The following is a 22586-nucleotide window of genomic DNA, read 5'->3' as shown; positions in this document are numbered from 1 at the left end:
CCTTGAGGAGGGAGGAGGGCAGCCTCACAGAGAAGAGCCGTGCGGAGGCCGCGAGCCCCTCGGCCTGTGCGCGAGAAGGAGGCGAAGAAGGCACTTCCAGGCCGGCGGGGAGAAGGCGTCAGGCAGACCCGAGCTGAGGAAGACTGGGCAGGACGCATCATGACCGCCCTCGCAGAGGCCAGGCGGTGACGGGGAAGGAGGGTCCGGGGCGAGCTCAGGCTGGAGGAGGCGGGCGCGGCGCGGGGCTGAGCGGGCGGGAACAGCCGGCCTCGGTCGGTGGTGAGTTTCCTGATCCTGGGGCTGCGCTCCGGCCGGCAAAGCTGCTCACCCCAGGCAACGCCCTGTGAGACTCGTGCAAAATAAAAAGTTAGGGGAAAACGATACCTGTCTGACATCATTCGACATTGTTTGCCCGTCAACTGGAAACAGAAGGAGACGTACAGGACACATGACTCCCTGCACCTTCTAAAGGCTACCCTCATTCATCAAAGACCAGATTCACAGAACACCAATGCGAGGGGTTCCGCCCTGGATCAGCTGTTCACAGGAAACATGATGGAGCTTTTCAGGCAGCTTCCCGAGCCTCTGCTGAGCTTCCCCTCGGGGGGCACGAAGCAGCCCTATTCTCGTCGGTTTCTCAAGGCGATGCAAGGGGGCAGACACCGGTCTTATGAAATGTGCCGTAACCCCTCGAGAAAATTCGCTAAAGAATTAAAACATGACTTTAATTTCGAGATGGTGATTTCCGTGCCCATTTCTGGGGTGCGATGATCAGGTATCCACGACGCTGGAGGTGAGTGAGGCTCCCGCCCCAGCGTGCGCCGGGGGGAGGCGGGGGGGGGGATCGCTGGGGGCGGGCGCCTTCCCCGATGCTCACGCCCGTCACCCGCCACCCGGGAGCAGCTGTCCAGCCCCGCCTGGTCCCCCAGTCCTGGGCCCGGCGGCCCCGTGCGCAGGCCCCTGCTTGCTTCTCTGGGGAAGGCGCTCTGCCTTCAGCGTCTGTGAAGCTCGCTCTCCTGGTTTCTCCTCCCCCAAGGCCTTCGGGTTCCCTTTCCACTGCCGCCCTTCACCCCAGAGACCCGGCCCGGGCCCCCTGGCTGTGTCTTTGTCTCATCACAGGTGACCACTGTCCATAACTCCAGCCCTTCCCGCCTGAGGGTCAGAAGCGTTGGGACACCGCCTGGGCCTGTCTGAGGCAGCGCCCACTCCCTGCCCCAGGGCAGCACCCACGAGGGACCCTGGGCCGCCGCTGCTTCCTTTCTCCGCGCAGTCCCCATAACGGCCCGGGACCCACACTCTGCCCGCGCTCTCCTCGGACACGTCTCCCGGCTCTGGGTCACGCACGTGCCTGGCCCCCCGGGACGGTTCCCGGCAGCACCAGCTCTCAGGGGCCGGATGCGGGTGGCCCGAGGGTCCCCCCTCGGGGGCCAGCGTGGGGAGAGCCCTGTGGGCTGTCCCTTCCCCGTGGGCTGTCCCTTCCCTGTGGGAGGCTTGCTCAGTTCACACAGGGACAGCCTGGGCTCATATGTCACCTCCTAACAGCGACAAAGTGGCAGGAAGCAGCTCATCGGTGGCTCTTGAGGAGAAGAGGCTGTTCCACGCGACCACAAAGGTGCCAAACTCCGGGTCATGATTTTGGAATGGGACATTTTAATTGAGGTATTTGGCTAAGATAAGAAAGCTTTTTCACAATGTCTCATTTGCTGAAAAATTAGGAGATTGGAAAACTTGGGAGGAGAGTAGCAGTGACAGAAATCACAGCGCTGGAGTGAAACCTCCGCTAGGAGCTGGATAGAGTGGGCGGACAGGGGCGGCTCAGTGCAGAGACGCTTCCTCCCCAGGTGGGGAGGGCCAAAAGGGTTTGACCCTGAAGAGCTGCAGGGGGTGAATCGGTGTCAAGCCCAGAGGAAGGGATGAGCTGAAAGGAGGGCTGAAGGTGTGGGCGGCGTGGAATTCTGCTGGGGAGGCCTGAGGATGGAGAGTTGGGCAGGCAGGTGGGCCCCCAAGCATCCCCCTGCCCCACTCTCACAAGGCCCACGTTTCAACATTGGAGCTCTGCTCTAATCAAACATAAAAAAGGACGTGCATGTAAAGCCCCAGGAGGGCAGGAGCCGGGCTGATGAATCCATGCTCAGGGGTCAAGATGCTAAAGGAAAGAAAAATGACTGTTTCACTCTCCATTTAAAAATCAAGAAAAACAATCAAGAATAACCATTAAAAAATATAGTTTCCTTTTTAAAGAGACCCGTTTGAGAGCCTCCAAGGGCAGAAGTTCTTGGGGACCCGGTGCGTGTGGGGGTTGTTTGTGCAGGGGGCCACCATGGCCACAGGATCATCTTCTCTTTTACTCAGTTCTAGGGCGTTTCCATGACAATCATACATTATTTGACTTAAATTGATAGCGGTTATTTAGGAAGCATAAGGACAGCTGACAGGCATTTAAAAAAACTGTAGCAGTTCTGGAAATGAACCTCAGCATGATCATGAGGGGCATCCATATACCCAAATCCCGGTTCCACAGACACGTCAGGGTGTTTGAAGATGCAGCGGGACTTCCTCCCGATCCAGCAGGACAAAAGGAGAATGCAAGGACCCTTGTCACCGAGTCGCCGATTCTACTTTTCGTTCATTCATTCACTTCCACTTTTCATTCCACTTTTCATTCGTTGTCAGCACAGGTCCTCACACCATCAACATGCTGTTCGCAAAGAGGAGCTTCCAGGACTGTCCGCAGGCCCTTGTGTCATTTGGGAACAAAACATGACCCATAGAGAAGCAGGTCTTCTGGGTTTTTTGAAGCTTGAAAAGAAGAAAATTCTAAATTTTGAATCATAGTTTGAGGGTATAATATGTGAAAGTAATTCCATATTTTAATATACATCCAGTCCCTCAATACACCCAATAATTTACCTTAAATTTATTGATGAATCATGGGCTTTTCTTACATTACTAATTGAATGCAAAGAAAGTATATATTACTTGCTAAGTGAGTAACTCACAATTATTATTGAAGTTCATGTTTAAATGAACTTTATAATACATACTTTAACAGTGCATAAATTTAAAGAAATTATTTATTACTTAAGAGCTGGTTTTAACCACTCAAAATTGATGGAATTTGTGATAAATCCTAGGAGATCATATACTGCTATAAAGGGTCCCTGAGTAAAAAAGTGGGGCAAGGGTGTGTCAGGTTCGACCCTGCTCACCGAGAATCTAAAACAGCACCTGCCTTTTGCAGAGGCAGCCAGTGAAACCCCTCTGATCCAGGAAAGCATTAGCAGCTAAGACGCTTAGGAGACATGTGTGTTTAAACTTGAGTCTCTGCCCACTAGGCCGAGATTGCTGAGGGCAGCCCAGGCCTCCCAGCCAGGCCGCCCCGGATGGGAGCCGCCCAGCCCCAGCGCTGGCATGCTGTTGGGGGCTGCTTAGACGCTTTGGAACGTGGTCCCACGCGACCTCAATTTTGATTCAACGGGGTCACTTCCTGGGGTGTAAAGGGCTCTGAGCCACGTTGGTGCCACGTGGAAGCAGAGCGGGAAGGGGCAGCCGGGGGCGGCAGGGCGGCTGGGCCTCCTCCGTGAGCTCGCTTTGCCGTCTTGGACGCAAAGATGGGCTCGAGCGCCTTGTCCGTAAAACGGGGGGGCGAGGCGGGAGCTCGAGCCCCTTCCAACCAGCACCCTCTGTCGCGCACGTCGCGTGCAGTGCACAGCACGGCACGTGGGCACGTGCTTCACTCCTGGAAAGGCGTGTGCATGTGCCGCAAGCGCCTGGTTTCCCGTAAGCGCTCCTCTGAGGTGTGCTCACTGGTGTGTCCCTTTGTCATTCATGGGACGCAATCTTCGTGGGGCAAAGCCCCCAGGAAGCCCCCCACCTTCCCCGAAGGAGGCCACGTCGATGGCGGTTTGCAAAGCTGCATTTCCTTTTCTTCAGCTGTAGTTTAACGTGTTGTCTTAGTCTGTATTTCTGCCACCATCCTGCCCTGATTATTTCTGTACTCTCCGAGAAGACAGAAGCTTTCTCACCAGCTCTCTTCTTTTCTCTCTGAGTCTTCACCAAAATCGCCTCTAATGTCCAATTTCGAACATGCACCTCAAAGCCCCTCCGCCTCTGCCCCATCACCCAGACCCGAGGCTGCTCCCACTTTGCTGGTGTTGTTACAGCAGCACCTGGCTTCTTGGTACCAAATCGGTCTGAGGCAGCTCAGGTCGCCACGACAGCAGACTACAGGCTGGGGTTTAGACAACAGAGATGCGTTTCCTCGCAGTCAGCGGCTGGGAGTCGGAGGTGGTCGGAGCGCATCCTGGTGAGACGTCTCTTCCTGGCTTGTGGACAGCTGCCTCCTTGCTGTGTCTGCACGTGCCTTTCCTGCGAGTGAGGAGATCTCGTCCCTTCTCACAAGGCATTGTCCTGTCAGATTATGTGTCACCTACGGCCTCACTTAGCCTTCATCATCTCCTGTATCCATCAGAGCTCCCCAGAAAAGCAGAACCAAGAGCATACGTGGATGCATCATCAAGTGCGTTACTGGGGGAGGGGGTCTGCTCCCACCGTTTTGGGGGCTCCTGCAGGCTGGCGGCCAGTTGTGCAAGCCCTTGGGCCTGAGAACCAGAGCGCCAGCATTGGAGGGAAGGGGGACTGGACGTGCTTCCTCCAGCTTTGCGTGGAGACCACCACAGTAAGGAGAACATCGCAGTCAAGCGAGTCGCAGCAAGTTTTTGGATTCCCGGTGCATATGAAAGCAATGTACACCGTGCTGTAGCTATTAAGTGTGCTTAAAAAACAGTGTGCACACCTTCATTAAAAATACTTATTCTAGAATTCACTAACCATCAACTGAGCCTTCAGTGTTACGGTTCACAGAGCATCATAACACATACAACAGTCACGAAAAAGCTTAAATGTTGCATGTTACGGAAATGCGACACAGACTCCCAGTGAGCAAACGCTGTTGGAAAAACGGCGCCGATAGACTTGCTCGATGCAGGCTTGCCGCCGACCTTCCATCTGTAGAAACAGAATACCTGTGAGGTGCACAGTGAGAGGTCTGCCTGTGGTTGGCGGGGACTCAGGCTCCAGAGGACTCGCGCCCGCGCCTGACGCCAGCCCTGCAGCTGTGGCATATGAAGCACCGCGCCCGTCAGTAACGGGCGGGTCTGGCTGTGTTCCTGCTTCATTGATGAATCTGAAATTTGAATTTCATATAATTTTCATGTGTCACAAAATAAATTCTTCTTTTGTTTCTTCCTCCGTTGTTGGAAAATGTGAGAATCATTCTTTGCTCCCAGGCTCTACAAAACCCGGCAGGGGTGGGGCTGGATTTGTCCATGGCCACTGATCTGAAAGGACCAGCGGTCAGAGAACCATGGACTGGCTCCCTCCACGTGGGATCCTGGCCACAAGGCGTCACCCGTCCGAGGCTTCCTGCCTGTCCGAGCGGGACCCGTGGGCTCTGGTGGCGGCAGGCACGGGCACCACGTCCTGGCTCGGGATGGCTGCAGACAGACTGGCTGGCGGCACTGGCCCTAGTGTCCCCTGCGCGGTGCTCAGCCTCCTCGAGCCTCCCTCCGGCCTGGGAGATGGAGCTGCACAGACTCCGCAGCTCACGGAGAAGCCCAGAGGCCCAGGGACGTGGAGAGGCCTCCTCTGGGACAGGGTGCCAGCCGGCCACCCTTGCCAGATGCAGGGCCTCTGCAGTCAGCGCCCAGAGAGGGAGGTCTGAGGCCCACTGCCCAGCACTAGGAGGGCACTGCACGCTCTAGAGCTTTCTAGAAGGCACTTCCCACTCCTGCCCCGCCCCGTGATGCCATCTGCCTCGCCGGGCTGCCATCTCCTCTCCCAGTTGTCCGGCATTCTCTAGCGAGGGTGTCCTTCATGGAACCCACCAGCCAGGACCTCCAGAAGCTTTCAGAACAGCCCACACGGTTGCTCTGTGAACGTGGTGCGGACCCTGACCCAGACCACCTGGTGATGCCCTCGGTACTGGGAGTGTGGGTCAGGCACACGCGGGGTGCTCCCCCGGCACGGGGACGGCCCCTGGGTGCCGAGCACGGAAGCTCTGCTCGTTTGCACTTGGAGGCTGCGGGCCTCATGCCCGGCCAGCCGGAGGGCGAGACTCAGAGGAGGAGCCGAGCAGGGGTGCCCACGGGGCCGGCTGCAGACAGCTCAGGCTCCGGGTGAGGCCCGGGGGTAGGAGGGGGGCGGATCAGCCTCCAGGCTCCATGGGGGCGGGCGGGAAGGTCAATGGAGGCCTGTTTGGGGGAGGTGGGGGAGGTGGGGCAGGAGGAAGAATTTGGTAACCGTTAGAGTTGCCTAAAATCAACAGCTCTTGCATTCGGTTAAACGGTTATGGGCGCGACCCCATCCGCTGCTTCGACCACGTGGACCTCAAGACAGCAGGGGCCGGACTGCGGGCGGTGCAGGCCGAGTCCCGATCGCGCGGGCACTGTCGGGACAGAGAGTGCCCAGCGCCATGCAGGGACCGGCGGGTATGGGCAGGGCTGGAGGACGGTCCCTCCGGGTGCCGAGCTACGCGGGCAAAGGGCCGGGAGGGAAACGGGGGCCAGTCTGTCCAGGTGGTGAGGGTCCCGGGGGCGGGGGGTCAGCTTGCCGGCAGGCAGAGCTGGGGGCCTGGGCGCGTCTGGGAGCTGTGTCCCTGGTGACCTGGGAAGAGGGACTCAGTGGCACCCGCAGGGCTTGGGGCCCGGGGACACCGTGGCGCTCGGGGCAGGTGGGAGGAGAGAAGACAGGTGTGTGCGGGAGACAATCAGGAGGATGCCGTGAGGTGCCTCAGGGAGCAGCAGCGGGGAGCCCGGGGGCGCTCAGAGCAGGAGGTGGGGAGCTGGGGCCGGGGCTCGCTGCGTCCTGACGTCGGGGGACGCAGGGCGGGAGAGGGCGGGGCCCGGGAGACAGCAGAAGTCGCCTGCTGCCCCGCTGGGGACGTGGGTCCTGCCCGGGAGCCACCCCAGCGCAAGGCCTGGCCCTGAGGAGAGGCTGGGAGCAGGGAGAAGCCGTCGCTTGGGGTGACGGGGTGACGGGCGGCCCTCAGCTGTCAGAGCAGGGGCTTCCTGAGGGGAGGGAGTCAACGCGAGAGACATGTCCTTCTTTCTCCCCTTTTCCTGGACACTCAAGGGCAGGCCTGGAAATCGGCCGAGCCTCCGCCCCGCTGGTCCCGCCTGTTCCTCCCGCGACCCAGGTGGCCGTGGGCGCCTCTCGGGCCGGCCTGGTGCGCAGGACGGAGGGCGGGCTTGGCCCCAGCTCGTCGCTCGCCCCGCGGCCACTCCTGTTTCCGGTCCCCTGGGTGTCGGAGGGTGTCCCTCCTCCCCCGACCACCAAGTGGGCAAGATGCTTCCTCCCCGAAGACTGCGGCCTGTGGGCGCTGCTGGACCCTTGCCTGTGTTCTCCGGGGCAGGGGCGGCCGCTCGCTCCCCTGGGACCCCTGACCCAAAAGCCCCCCGTGCGAATCTGTCCCAGCCCTGCCGTTTTCCTCCCCACAGCAGCAGCTGCCACCTGCACACGCTGGCTCCTCTGCTTCCCCAAACGTCGGGTCTCCTGCAAGTGCTGAACCCCCTGAGCCACACCCTCCGGCGCAGACGAACCCTGGACGCCCCCCTCTGTCCCCTTCGGGCCTCGGCTGCTAGGCGTGGCCCTCAGAGGACTCGCAGGTGGCAGTTTCCGTCCTCCCTGCAGGGCGCCCTGGAGACGCGGGTCGGCACCGCCCTCCACGACGGTTGAGCTCTGTGCCTTCGGACTCGCCGCCTTGGGCTGAGCGCTTTTGTGCACACATGTCAGCACCGTACACCCCAGAAGCGCACTTCTACACACAGAACTTCATGGAGGGACACGGGGCGTCCCTGGGGCTTGGCCCACAAGGGGCCTGGGGTCTCGTTCCTCTCACTCTGGGTGACGCGCTTGGGGCCGCCGTGGCTCAGGGCACCGTGTGCAGGTGGCACCTGCCCCTCTGGACAAGGACGCAGACCTTCAGACCTGGTGTTGGACCGCCGGGCCCGCGGTGGGCGAGGGGAGGGGCCGACCTAGTTAACGGGGTGAAAGTGAAGTGTGTGCAGAACCGGACAGTGAACAAGGAGGTGGCAGGAGCCCACGGGCCTTCGGGCACCTCACCCTCACAGACGGGCACTGAGGAAGGGGACTGCTTTCTGTTTGGCTGAGATGTTCCGTCTGCAGAGAGCAAGCAGGGCACCCAGCGCCCTCCGTGCAGAGCCTCGGGGCCCAGCCCTGCCCGTTGGAAGGACGTCCTCGCCGCTAGGCTGCCCCCTCCCCCCGTCCACTTCCAGCAGGCCAGCTGCACCCAGGCCAGTGCCTCTCAGCTGCTCTGTAAATATTTACTGGGCGTCCAGGATGCAGGACTGGAGGCTGTTGCCACGTCAAAAAACAAGCAAGTTCCCGACAATTAAGCGTCAGAGGAGGGCCGGGGTCTGGCGGACGAGGCCCTGTTCGGGCCCTGACTCCTGGCTGCAAGGGGCGAGGCGCTGGGGCTGCCGGGGCCGAGAGGGGTGCAGGCCACCTGGGAGGGGGGAGCGGGGCACGGGCCGGTGCTCGTGCGTCTGGGGTGGGGCTCCACCCCACCCCAGCCCCATCGGGAGGCGTGGCTCTGGCGGCTTATTAGGCCTCCTGAGGGTCCCCTTCGGCAAAGGAGAGGCAGGAAGCCAGCCGTCCACCAACACCTGGGCCTACAACCCATGAGCCGCCCCCAGGGAGCCTGGGATCAGAGCTGAGGGGCTCCGGGAGGGGCCGCAGGCCGGTCGCTGCCCCACGGGGCACGGGCCACTCCGCTTAGGGGTTTACACGTGGCCGCAGGGAGGCCCCACCCTCGGGTGTCCGCGACGAGCGAGGCGCGGCGGCGGCGGTGTGCGTGCGCGTGCCTGTGTAAGTACTGGAGCCCGTGTTCGTGTGCCCGTGTGCGCGCGTGAACATACGTACGTGTGCTTCTCGCAGAGGACCGTGTTCTGGAACTTGAGAGGGGCGTGTCTCCCTTGCCTGCTGTGTGATGGCCCGGGGGGCGCTGAGCGGGGCCCGCGGGCCACGGCCCTGCTGGCTACTGTGGGCCGCCCGCCGTCCTCAGGACAGTCTGGCCCACCCGCACGGACGAAGCCAGGTCTCAAAGGCCGTCGGGGGGGCTGTGCCCCACGGTCGGCACCGCCTGCGGGGAGGCCAGCCTCACCAGTCACGTCCGGGAGCCTGGGCGGTGTGCGGGCCCTGCGCCCTGTCGGGGCTGCGGCCGGGCCTCCTCGCGCCCTCCCCTGAGGGCCTCCTCCCGGCCCTCCTCCCTTCCTCTTCACCCCAAACCCACCACGCGGCCCCTAAAAACACTCCTGGTTTCCACAGCCTCTGCATTTGGTGCTTTCTCGGTCCGTGCAGCACAGGAAGAGTCTGTGAAGGTTGCCCGCTCGAGACGGTGGGACTCAAGTGAGGAGAGATGCCCGCGTCCGCCCGGCAGCTGCCGTGGGGCCTGTGCGAGAAGAGGGAGAGTCTGGGGGCAGAGGACGGACAGGAAGCGCCGCCCAGCCCTACTCACCGCGGCACAGGCGACACCCCCAGGAGGGGCTGCTCCTGGCCGGGGACCCCCCTCCACCCAGGAGGGCAGACCCGTGGCTCAGGGCAGGAAAAGCCCAGGGCCGGCAAGCCCCAGAGCAAGGCTGTGGGGCAGCGCACCCCAGTTCAGGAGTGGAGTAGGGCAGAACGAAGGCGTGTCTCTGGGCGAGGGGCGCCCAGCCAGGAGGCCAGGGCGAGGCCCAGTGCCCGTGGCCGGCTCACGGGTGCCCCTGCCCGAGGCTGCGCTGGCCGTAGAGCCCGGACGCCCGGGTCAGTGGGCCAGCGGGGCCCGGCGGAGCCAGAGGCCGCCCAGCTGCCAGAGTGAAGCCCAGGTCCCTCACGTCTGGAGTCGGGAAACCTCGGTCTGTCTCTCCACATGTGGGCTGTGTGGCTCGGGCATCCGTTTCCCTGTCCGCGAGGCGGGAAGAAAAGTACCCATGTGATCAGACACTGGTTCGTTCGAGGGTTGAAGTCTCTGAGGCAAAGTGCTCTTTCACCGGGAGCTCCTGGTAAACCCTAGACTTTCGTGCTCAGTGAACCACATTAAATTGTCAATATTCGGCTGCTTCGATCTACAAAATGACAGTCTTGTGCGATTGACCTCTGTGAGTGTTATTTTGTGAAAAACAAAGGGAAGAGAAGCACCCGCCGTCCCTGGGGGCTCCTCCTGCAGAGACACCTGCTCTCCGTCCGCGCAGCTGCTCAGCCCCGAGGGAACCCGCAGGCGGAGGTGGACGCGGGCGGCATCACTCCGAGCGTCCGGCTCGTGGCCCCCGCGGGTCCTGCCCCGGCCGTGTCCTCCACACGCGCAGGGCTCTTTGCCCGCGTTTGCACAGAGCAGGTCCTGGGGAATGGTGGCACAGGGGCTGGACTCACAGCTGCCAAACAAGCACCCTGTGCTAAACCACGTCAGTCCGCCTGCAGCCACGGCCGCCTTTTGAGAAGCTTGTGGGAAGGGGGGGAGTCCGGGCAAGGCAGGGAGGGAAGGCGGGGGAGAGGGCAGCGCCTGCAGCCAGGCGGCGGGCTGTGTTCCCTTACCTCTGAGCCTCCCGATCACCCGGAGGGGCTGGTTGTCCTTCGAGTCACATCCTGGCTGCCCCATCTGAACGAGAAGGGCTCCCCCGAGCTCCCTCCTCGGGGATCTGTGGTGCCCGGCACGGCCCCGCCAGAGCAGACGGGTCTGCGTCCTCGCTGCTCTGGGATGTGAGCTCTGAGGGCGGAGAAGGCCTCCTCTGTGTCCTCAGCAGCCAGACCTGCTCATGGAAAATGCTGTGTAAGTCTGTGTTGGACGGACTGACGGACACATGGCTGGGTGGGTGGACATACGGAAGCCCAGACGACCCCATGGCTGGGTAGACGGGTGAGTCGTGGACGAGGGGACGGGTAGGCGAGGTGGATTGTCTGTGTTGGCTCAGGGATGGCGCAGAGACCACCGCAGGCAGATCTGCTGTCCTCTGAGGCATGTTTGAAGCGAGTGATCACGCGCTCCACGCAGGCTGCCGTGCCCCAGCCCTGTGCAAACAGAAGATGTATCATGGGATGTGCAGAACTAGCCTCAGATTCTGCACCATTTGGGCCATTTCAGATTCACTAGAGACATGCAATTGGCTCCATAAATCCTCCCACAAAGCCTGTGCAACTTTCCTGTTTCGCTGACTGAACTGCAGAGAGGCTTGACTCTTTCCCAAATGGAGGTGCTTTGCAGACAGACAAGGGAAAGCCACCCGCTCAGCAGTGCGTGAGGGAACCTCGACCCCGGCATATCCCGGCTCCACGGTCGCCTGCCCGTGGGTGGTGCTTCACGGCCTCTGTGCAGCCGGCTGCCCTCCCCACCCCACCGGGCTCTCGGGCCCACCTCCCCAAAACACACGTTCCCTCTGGACCCATCATGCAGCCACGGCGGGCAGAGGCCATGCCCGGGGCGGGGGTCTGTGCCTGCCGCACCTGACACTCAGCTGGGTGGCAGGAGAGCCCGGGCGCTATGCGGGGAGCCACGTAAACCTGCTGGGCTCTGCTCCTTCCGGGCGGAGACCACCCACCCCTCGGACCCAGGGCCTCTCCATGGGTGGGAGCGGGCTTGGGGGGGGCAGCAGTGCCCTTTAGCCTGGGCCTAAGCCAAGTAAGACGCTCAGATTTTGATTTTCAGTATTTTTTCCCAATGTGGTCTCACCAATTATCACAAAAATACAGTAACATGGTTCAGAGGTGACATTTTTCTTCTCTGGGTTTCTATAAAGGTCCATACTTTTTAAACATGTGTTTCATTATCAGATCACCCTGCCAATAAAATAGTAGGAACAGATACATTTCTAAATCATACAATTATTTTGTGAATGTCATAATTATATAATAAAAGCATTAATTTGCTAAATGCAAAAATTTAAAACGGGTCGTAACTGTTAAAAATCTGTTGAGGGGGGCTTCCCTGGTGGCGCAGTGGCTGAGAGTCCGCCTGCCGATGCAGGGGATGCGGGTTCATGCCCCGGTCCGGGAGGATCCCACGTGCCGCGGAGCGGCTGGGCCCGTGAGCCGTGGCCTCTGAGCCTGCGCGTCTGGAGCCTGCGCTCCGCAACGGGAGAGGCCACAACAGTACACAACTGTGTACTGCAAAAAAACAAACAAAAAAATCTGTTGAGGGGCTTCATTTCTCACTCTACTAGGAATGTCACACCCAGACTAACTGGAAATGACCCTGGTGGCTCATGGTTTCTGGAAGACTCTCCCAGTGTCCCTCACAGCACGAGGCTTTGCTTTCATGGGCTTTTACGTTTGCGTCATTGATGAGGAAAGGAAGGAAGGAGGGAGGGGGGACCTCAAACACTGCCTCCACCGTCACAGTGAGACTTCAGATCAGCACCCGGGCTGTCAGGGACGTCTGGTTTAATCTTCTGGCGGGGTGTTTGGGGAAGGTGGTGTCCTCGGTAATTTAGAGCTCGGTCCCCTAGGCCGCGGCACCCCCATCTGTACGTCGAGGAACAGAACTCACAGACGTGGGCGGACGTGCTGGGACAAGGAGAGGGTGTTGGCCCAGCTCTGTCCTGGGGCCCAAACACAACTGCTGTCACCAAAGGGCAACGCCGCGAAAACGCTCCAGGAATGTGGCCACGGTACTGAGGAATCGGGTGCCCGACAGACCGTCACGCACCGGCAGCGCCCGTTCGCGGGCCTTACGTCCGGGCCCCGGTGCCTGCTTTGAGGTCGCAGGAGGCGTGTGGTGACCAGGTCTGGACTTTGACCAGAGTGCAGCGGGGGCCACGGAAGTTCAGGGAGAGGAAGTGACGTGAGGGAGGAGAGGTGGGCAGAGCTGGGGAGCGCGGGAGGTGGCGAGTCGGCCTGGAGACCCCGGCTGCCCTGGCCTCCAGCGCCGCACACCCACGAGCCCCGGTTTTCCCTCCTTGGCACTGAGTGCCACGTCCCCACTCAGACGACAAGCAACCTCTGCAGCTGAAGACACCGCCCGACACCCACCTCCTTGAGGCCCAGGAGGAAAGTCCGTAGCTCCTCATCATGTTTCTTCTCGGGGATGCTTCTCCAGGCCCATGGTGGGAAAGGCACCAGGAGGAAGGGGCGGGGCCCAGGTCCTCCCCTGCACGGGGCTGTGTGGGGGGCGTGAACCCCAGAGACTGTGCTTGAAGACGCGGTGAGGGATGGATCAGGGTGGGTCCTCGTGGACGTGGCCGCGGGGCTGGCCGCATACCCCGTAAGCTCCCCTCTCCTTGTCCCCACCCCGGGCTGAATGGCATGGCACCCTCAGCCCTGGAACCCCGGAAGCCCCCCGGTCTCTCTCTTGCTGTGTCCTGCCTTGGACGCACGCAGCACGAGTGCTTACTGGGATCTGCTGGGGCCCGGCACGGGGCCCGGGACCCAGGGGTCCTGCCCCATGGGGACCACAGTCTACAGGAAGCTAAATATAAAAAAAATAACCATGCGTCCAAATACTTCATTGCACGTCGCCCTAAACGTTGTGAAGGTGAGGTAGCGGGCATCGTAACAGGAGCACTTGGTTTAGGTTTGGGGTGGGCAGGGCCTTTGCCCAGAGCCCTGAACTGCTGGCAAGAGTCTAGTGGAGCTGGAGGGCTGAACGCCCCGGGCTGAGCGACGGTCACGGGTCGCGTTCCAGGACCCCGAAGCAGGAGCAGCTTGAGAATTAGGACTTGGGCCCAATGGGCTTCAGATCCGGTCAGAGGCAAGCCCAGTGGGAGAGAGGCCCTTCCCGTGGGGGAGGGCACCCGCGGCCACGGCCGGTGCCACGTCTGCCCCGAGGCCCTCCGGCATTGGTGCCACAGAGCAGCCCATCCGTCCTGAGGGGGGCCTGCCCCCCAACCCTCTCAGCTCTCCCACCTTTGCTTCAGAGTCACCGCGGCCTCGACCCCCAGCCCCGGCCCGACTGGCTGCCTTGCCAGGTATTCCGACGTGGCTGTCGGAGAGGTGCTTCCGACGCAAACCTGGTGTGCCTCCCCTCAACCCGAATATCCTGCGGTGGCCCGCCGTGGCCCCTGGGCCTAAAGTGAGGTCCAGTGAAGCCCCTCGTGACCAGCCTGTGCCCCTGTGCGACTGCGCCCCTCAGCTCTCCCCGCGCTCCATGTGAAGCTGCTTTCAGCCTCACGGAATCGCCCACGGTCTTGAACTCGAGATGCTCCCTCGCCCTGGACCTTTGCACACACTTTTCCCCAGAAGACCCTCCCCTCCTCTCTCACCCTCAGGATCCTGGGTGCAGGGTCCCCAGATGCCCGCTCTCTCCTTCCATCGGGCCCGGTGCCCGCAAACTCCAGGCAGACACGCGCAAGTTCTCTTGCCCGTCCCTCCCGTCGGCCTGCGAGAGCCTGGAGGTGACGACCTGCACCTGTGTCTAGGTTCCCTGCACCCAACACAGTACCTGAGCTACGGGAAGGAGCTCAAGAAAGGAAAGCATTGGGGATGAAAAAATGACTTTCTGCTCCCCTCTGATTCCTAGGGAAACCAAGAGGCGTTCTTATGAGTCACAGAGTCTTTGGACTTTGTGATGCAAATGATTTATGTGATGCACAAAGAGCTATAATAGGAGGCAATTCGAGGAAAACAGGGCACTGGGCCTCTGAGGGAATTCCCTAAACACCCCAAATTAGTAAGTAGGAACTGGTTGCCATTTCAGGGAATGATGAGATTTCTTTTTGGCAATATTGGTCTCTGAATTTTCACATTTAGCAGTAAGCTTTGCTACAGAACAAAAGCAGAGCAAACCTCAAATTATGCCCACCTAGCTAGCGGCTTGGTTGGCCAGAAAGCTAGGCGAGGCCTCCAGCAGCGTTTATGAAGGAAAGGGGCCTCTGTGTCCCTTTGTGGGGTCATCACGATCTGACCAACTTTTCTGGGGGACAGGAATTTTTTTAAATAACTGATCCTACTGCGTGTTTACGATGTGCTGTGCAATGTTCTAAGTGCGTGCGCGCACTGTCTTATTAATTCTCACAGCAAAGCCTACGGCACGAGGAACTCTGTCCTCGCAACCTTACGGCTGAGCAAGCTGAAGCCGTAGAAGGTAGCTAGTTGGCCCAAGGTCACACAGTTGGTAAGTACTAGAGCCAGAATTCAAACTCAGGAGGCCTTGTTCCTCATTTGCCATGATTCCACATTGTCATGCTTTCTGTAAGTCCCTTGAGCGGCTTGATTTTCAACCAAGACCTTAGTACTTAAACAGGTATTAAGTGTGGTTTTCTAGAAGTTGCGCTCCCTGGTGGGGGCTGATTTTCCCGCAGGCCCGTCACGCTGCATTCGCCTGGGGTTTGACATCGTCTATTGGTCTCAGTTCATCCTCACAGCTAAGAGAGGGGAGACGGCGGGGGCGCCGTGACCTGCGGAGAGGGCCTTCAGGAGCCACAGCCCGCCCAGCCCCATCTCTCTTACCTCCAAACACTGCCCCCCTTTCCGAATCCTCCCCGAATCCTTCCCGAGTCCCAGGACACCCAGACCCACAGCAATGACAACACCTGCCAAGTGCCTTGCTGACTAGGGGACGCATTCCCTCCCAGGAGAGCAGGTACACTTATGACCCTGATGCTCTGCACAGAAACGCCTGCATTTCAGACCCACCAGAAATACTACAGTACAGGAACCGAGAGAGGAAAGTCCCTTCTACTCCACAGGCCCTGAGCGGGGAGGCGTCATCCTTTTCTAGTTGCCGGGGAGGAGATCTGTCCTTCCAGCCTGAGGAGGCTCCGCGATGCAGGTTGTGTCAGCAGATCCCTCGTGCCATTTGCAGCCTAGGGAGGTCACGGTGTCCTGTGGGCCGCCGTCGGGTGTGTCGGCCGTCCCCTGGACGTGGATGATGTCCCCACCAGGGATGACACAGGCCTACTGCCGGCTCAGCATCCCGGCCTCGAGGTCACTGTCCAGTAGCAGGGTGCCCTCGTGCTCCCTTAATTCCCTCGTCTCCTCTCCATCTTGGGCTCCAGAGCTCCCCCATAGTGTTCACCGCGTGAGAGAATAAGTGAAGCCGAGTCCTCTTCCTTTTCCACGTGGAGGTGTCGCCTGGCCGCTTGGACTCGGCCTCTTCTCTTCCCAGTTGGCAGGACCTGTGTGTTGTTTGTCTCTCTGCCAGCAGCAAATCACGAATGTCTTCTGGGGAGAGGCACCTGGGAGGGGGCAGTTTCCTCCCCCAGGGCAGCCCGGGGCACCTCTGGCCCAGGGCCCTGTGACCTCTGTGCCCTCCGGCTGCTTTCCTGCTGTGCTGTGCGTCCAGGGGAAGGGCCCGGTCGGCTGCCGGGCGGCTAGGCCTCGCCCTCCCGGGAAGCGCTGCCCGGCGGTGGCCTGCTGTCCTCCCAGGCAGGGAATGAAGGGGAGTCCTTTCCTTTTCCTCCCTGGACACTCTAGCTGGCAAAGCTACGCAGACTGAGACCTGGGGCTCAGATCAGTGCTGGGGGCACCTCTGGCCCAGGGCCTCCCTTTCTGGGACCCTCTCCGCCCCGTGATTCTCCTCTGGGGTGGTACCACCTGCGTCATGAATAACGAATCAAGCAGGTAGTTGGTGGACGCCAGCTTCTCCTGGGGTGTGTCTGAGTGGCTCTGGGCTGCACCCCCAGGGCGGGAACAGGCGCATCCTGGAGGGATTCCCTGGAGGGAAGGAGCCCTTCTCACCTTCTCCCGCCCCTCCTCCTCTTCCCCCTCCGTCTCCCCTTCCCCTCCCACGCTTCCCCAGCCTCGTCCTAGTTAATAAAGTTGGAGGGCGGACCACTGACCGAACAGCGCACAGAGGTGCTGTCACTGGAAGCAGGGGCTGCGCGCGGCCGGAGCGGGGCGCCCGCGTCCTGGCGGGGTGGGGAGAGGACAGAAGAGACCCTAGAGGAGACCGCCCGCCGCCATCTCCACGGGGAGGAGCCGTGTCCGGCCTGCCCAGAGCCCCCAGTGACTCTCCTCAGGGCCTCCAGGCACCGTCGCGTCGCCTGAGGCCTGGCCTCTGAGAGCTCGATGACCTAAGTCCCTAAAGGGACCCGAGGAGAACTGGGGCCAGCAGCTCAGAGAGTCAGGAGGGAGCGCATGGCTCGCGGAAGAGCCCGGACACCTGGGCTGGCCAAAAAGTTCGTTCGGGTCGCTCTGGTCCGTCTTACAGAAAATCCGAGCGAACTTTCTGGCCAACCCAAACCCTTCTTCCTCATCAGATACGGTCAGCTTCTCGATACGAAGGCAGTGCAAGAGTGCATACATACACACGGATAAAAAATTAGAAAATATAAATATGCAAAATTAGAGGAAGAAAACTCACCAAACCCTGCCAGCAGCACTTAGGTTTACATCCTTCCATTGTTTTCCTGGGATGGGGGTGTGTGTGTTTAAAGCAATATAGGACCGTGCCTTCTGACCTGTGGAGTGAGATAATATTTTCACTTGGTAATAAATCATGAACGACTTGACAACTACATTTTGTTTAGAGGAAATTTAGAGTGAAGTCAAAGAGCCACACATATTTATAAAAATCTACACAAAATGGGTTAGACAAATAGTATTCACTCTCTGAACCTCCCGGGTGTTAAAAGGCAAGTCACATTGTGTGTATGTGTGTGTGTGTGTGTGTGTCTGTGTGTGTGTGTCTGTGTCTGTGTGTGTGTGTGTGTGTGTGTGTGTGTCTGTGTCTGTGTCTGTGTGACGGGTTGGGTATATTTACTCATTTAATAATATCCATTGAGGACTTCCCTGGTTGTGCAGGGATTACGAATCCACCTGACCACGCAGAGGACACGGGTTCGAGCCCTGGTCCGGGAAGATCCCACATGCCGCAGAGCAACGAAGCCCGAGCGCCACAACTACTGAGCCTGTGTGCTGCAACCACTGAAGCCCGCATGCCTAGAGCCTCTGCTCCACAACAAGAAAAGCCACCGCAATGAGAAGCCGCAGAGAAGAGTAGCCCCTACTCGACGCAACTAGAGGAAGCCCGCCCGCAGCAGCAAAGACCCAATGCAGCAAAAAAAGTTGATTAATTTTAAAAAGTGCTTAAAAAAAATAATATCCATCGAGTAATTATTAGGCATTAAGCACTGTTTTAGGAACTGAAACTACATCTCTGAGTAAGAATGACAAGGCTCTTGCTCTCAAGAAATTTATACTCTGGTAGCTACGAATTTGGCCATTTTTGGATCTAAAGCACAGATTACAAGGAGGAGAAATATATTTGATGCCAAAATATTTTTGCTTACAGATAATTTCTGAAATATCAATGAAAACATTGGTACCTTCTATTGCAGCTGTTTCTAACCCTTAAGATGCTAAACTGTGATTTAGCTGCTTTTTAAGGATTCATTCACAATTTTCCCAAATTGCTATATTTTATTCTAAAAGACAGTGGCACATTAATCCAATGTCAAAGAAATTTTTCTCATGGGCTTAATTCGATGTATTAACAGATTTAATTTTAAAAACCTTTATTATGTTTATGGCAAGTTCAGCGAGCAAAGCGGTGCCCAGGGGGCGTGGCAAGGCCCGCTTTCCAGCCCTGAGCCCTCGTTACCCACAGCGCTCACCCAGGGGTCCCGGCTCCGTCCGTCCCTCTCTTCCTGCGACTCTCACCAGTCGTGACTTTCCTCCTGTAGTCTTACTGACTCAGCTGATGAAACCCTCAACATTCCGAGGAGCTAAAAATATGTCACGCTTCACGATGAAGGCCGGCGGTGGTCCGATCACGCGGTTGCCATGGATACCACACGAGGGTCCCCATGTCTCTGTTCGGAGCACCCCTGAGTCTCGTTGCAGGGGTTCCAAGCAGGCGACTCCGAGAACGTGGATTCCTTCCCCTCCTCGTAGCCATCTCCTCAAATGAGCAGGTGCGCAGGCACGGGAGCGAGACCCCAGGAGACAAATATTCTACGGAAAGGGCCTGCCTGCTGCGCCCACGGAGTTGGGAGGAGCCCCGCTGGCCTAAAACTCTGCCGAGAAGAGAATAACGTGTCGGGCTCGGGGCAGCTGGTTTCAGACACGCCTGCCTCACTCCTGGAAACGCCCCACCTCGGTGGTTTCAGACCATGTCCCGAGCCTGCGCGCCCCTGTGGACCTCTGTCTGCTTCTCCTGCGGCCTTCCGGAGCCCCTTCGCACCCCACTCGCTTCCCCAGGGTAGCCGTGCAGGGCGGAGCTTCTTTGGGCAGCTCTGCAGTGCAGTATAAACTAGCACCTTCCTATCATTCTATGCACAGCACACACACACACACTAGGAGATGCAAAAGGCTGAGGGAAAACACAGGCTCCACTCCATGCTGGAGCTTAATAAGCAGTAATCAGTGAGAAGGACACGGCCGATTCTGGCTTATCACCCCCTAAGGAGCAGGGCCCCAGGCGGCGCCGCTGGCGTTAGGGTCAGCTTGCATAAAGACATCATCTGAGAAATATCTGGGGTAGCTGGGGGGAGGGATCACAGATAACATCTATTTGGGGCATAAACTCTTGCTGCTCAGTCACAGGCCGCCGGAGCGCAGGCCTGCTGGAAGCTTCCCTGAGGAGGAAACAAGGCAGGGCAGGACCTTCTGAGTAGCGGGGAGGGGAGCTGTATGGGCCCACGTGGTGGCCCTCTGTCATGCTAATGTCCACGCAGCTCCCCGCCTTTCACCTGAGGCAGCGGCGATGACACCCTGGAGTGTCTCCTGCGACTTGGGGTCCAGGCGTGGGGCCGAGGCTCATTGAAGCACCTGGCACCCTGACTCCTTGGTTACGACCGCCTGCCTGTCACACACGCGAAAGGCTGATTCCTAGGTTCGCTCGTAGGCCAGAGCCTGCCGTGCTGGTGTCCGTCGTCAGGGATGCCAGTTGCCAGGCACGCTGGCGCCTCCAGAACAAGCCCCTCCGGACGCTCCTCGAGGACCCAGCCTGGGTGTGGGTAGCGCCCGGTCCGCCCGGTTCCTCCCCGCAGCCTCTGAACCAGGCCCGGACACCCTCGGCCTGAGTGGATCAAGGCCGGCCAGAGGCCGTTCCCGAATGCACGAGGGGTCGAGGAGCGTGTGCTGGGGGCCGGCTTGCCCGACGAGGGCGGGCTCAGGGGCTTGCCGTCCAGCAGGAGTTTCTCCGGGCCGGGCTCTGGCGAGAGCTCGGCGTCCCCTCACGCAGGGAACTTCTGAGGACACCGCTGGAGGCTCCTCCCAGCTCACGAGGCGGTGCTGGGGCTGCCATCAGGGGTCTGGACTGGACACCGGGGCCCGGGGCCCGGTCGCTCTCTGGGGCAATGGCCGAATCCGTCCCCAGACATTGGCAAATACCCCCGGGGGCACCATCCCTGCCAGGACGGCTGCTCTGGTCCCTCGAGGGGACTCGTGCTCTCCTCACAGGCTCTGCTTCCTTCCAGACACGGGGCAGGGATCTAAGCAGGACCAGCTGCACCATCTGGGAGCCCGGTGCAAAGTGACAACGCGGGCTCCCGGTTCAGCGTGACGTGACGCGGTGTTAGACCACGTGTGGGTCCTGCGGCCCGTGGCCGCCTGCCCGTGAGGGGAGCTGGCCCTGAACGGAACGTAATGCCCGGAAAACAGCGAATCACAGACACAGTACGGAGCCCTCTCACGGCCACGATTTAAACAAAGTCTTTCGGACTCGGTGGGACACGGGCAGCGGTGCGGCCCCGTGCGCCGTCCTGTGCTGAGCGGTCTCATCACGGTGAGGCCCCGAGCCTCTCGCGCGGGCCTGGCCTCCGCAAGGGTGTGAGGTGTCCCAGGGCAGCAAGGTCTGCTCACCCGGAAGCTCATACCTTTTCGCAGGGGTGAGTCCCTTGAAGGCAAGAACGGTTTGTCATCATACGTACCCGGTGCCTATCACAGGGTCTCAGTAATTTCTTTTATTGTGGTGAAAAATGCGTAACATAAAACCGTCCTCACCGTTTCTAAGTGCGCCGTTCAGGAATGTTAAGTACATCACAGTGTTGTGCAGTCATCTCTAGAACTTGTTCATCTTGCAAAACTGAAACCGTCTTCATCGAACAGCAGCTGTTTCCCGTGCCCCCGCCCCGGGCAAGTACCATGAGTCCATGCAATAGACTGATCTGGTACCACAGACCAGTGGAATGGTACAGTATTTGTGTTTTTTGTAAATGGCTAACTTTACTTAGCATAATGTCCTCAAAGTCTCTCCATGTTGTAGCATATTGCAGAATTTCCTTCCTTTTTATTTGCTTTTTCCTCTAGTTGTCTTGAGATATAACTGACAAACAGCGCTTTATCAGTTGGAGGTGTACAGCATAATGGTCTGACTTACCTCCATCGTGAAGTGATTATCACGTAAGGTTAGTGAACACCCATCATGTCATATAGATGCAAAACACAAGAAACAGAAAGAATATTTCCTCCTTGTGATGAGAACTGTTAGGATTTACTCTCTTAGCAGTTTTTATATATAACCTATGGCCATGTTACTCATATTAATCATGTCTTACGTTACAAACCTAGTACTCATTTGTTTTATAACTGCAAGTCTGTACTTTTTGATCATGTTCCTCCAATTTCCCCACCCCCAGTAACCACAACTCTGATCTCTTGTTTGTTTGTTTTTGAAATCCTTCCTTTTTAATATTCCTGAATAATTTTGCATTGTATGCATAGACCGCTTTTTGCTTACCCATTCATTTGTCAATGGACACTTGGGTTGCTTCCATATTTTAGCAATAGTGAACAATATTGCTCTGAACAGGGGTGTACAGATATCTTTTTGAGACCCTGCTTTCATTTCTTTTGGGTATATAACCAGCAGTGGAGCCGCTGGATCACATGACAATTTTATATTTAATTTTTCAAGAAACCGCCACACTATGTTTTCCGTAATAGCGTCTGCACCATTTTACAATGCCACCAAGAGTGCACAGTTCCAGTTCCTTAACATTCTCACCAACACTTGTTATTTTTTGGTTGGTTTGGTTTTTTTTATAGTAACCATCTTAAAAGGTGTGAGGTGGTATCTCATTGTGGATCTGATTTGCATTTCCCTGATGACTAGTGACACTGAGCATCTTTTCATGTGTCTGTTGACCATTTGTATGTCTTCTTTGGAGAAATGTCGATTCAGGTCCTTTAACCATTTTTAAATAAAGTTACTTTTTGTTGTTGTTGAATTGTAGGCATTCTTTATATATTCTGGATCTTAACCCTTTATTAGATATATGATTTGCAAATATTTTCTCTCATTCGGCAGGTTGCCTTTCACTTTGTTGATAGTATCCTTTGATGGGAAATTTAATCTTGATGAAATCCAACTCATCTCATCTATTTTAACTTTTTGGTGTCTGTGCTTTTGGTGTCATATCCAGGAAGTTCTTGCCAAATCCAATGTCCTTTACTCCATGTTTTCCTCTAGAAGTTTACAGTTTGGGATCTTATATTTATGTCTCTGATTAGTTTGAGTTAATTTTTGCGTATGGGATAAGGTTAAGAACCCAACTTCATTCTTTTGCACGTGGATATCCAGTTTTCCCAGCACCATTTATTGAAGAGACTATTCTTTCCCACTGAGTCATCTTGGCACGTTTGTCAAGATTATTTGACCATATACACGAGGATTTAGCTCTGGGCTGTCTACTCTATTCCATTGGTCTATATGT

At 58.0% G+C, this 22586-nt stretch overlaps 1 long non-coding RNA gene across 2 annotated transcripts; it reads right to left on the bottom strand.

Moving 5' to 3' along the window:
* Window positions 1-856: 856 nt before the first annotated feature.
* LOC136792402 (uncharacterized) lies at window positions 857-19149 on the bottom strand. 2 transcript variants are annotated; one of them, XR_010836139.1, is made up of 4 exons: window positions 18543-19149; window positions 17291-17387; window positions 8941-11064; window positions 857-2799 (listed from the first exon to the last, which is right to left on the bottom strand). It is a non-coding gene; the product is annotated as an uncharacterized lncRNA (long non-coding RNA). The 2 variants fall into 2 exon arrangements; XR_010836138.1 differs by lacking the exon at window positions 857-2799 and having other exon boundaries at window positions 4893-11064.
* Window positions 19150-22586: the final 3437 nt, after the last annotated feature.

Source organism: Kogia breviceps, chromosome 13, assembly GCF_026419965.1.
Source record: "Kogia breviceps isolate mKogBre1 chromosome 13, mKogBre1 haplotype 1, whole genome shotgun sequence".
In the NCBI taxonomy this organism is placed as follows: Eukaryota; Metazoa; Chordata; class Mammalia; order Artiodactyla; family Physeteridae; genus Kogia; species Kogia breviceps.
Note: the sequence above shows the minus strand (reverse complement) of the source record. Positions and strands in the feature narration are given on the sequence as shown.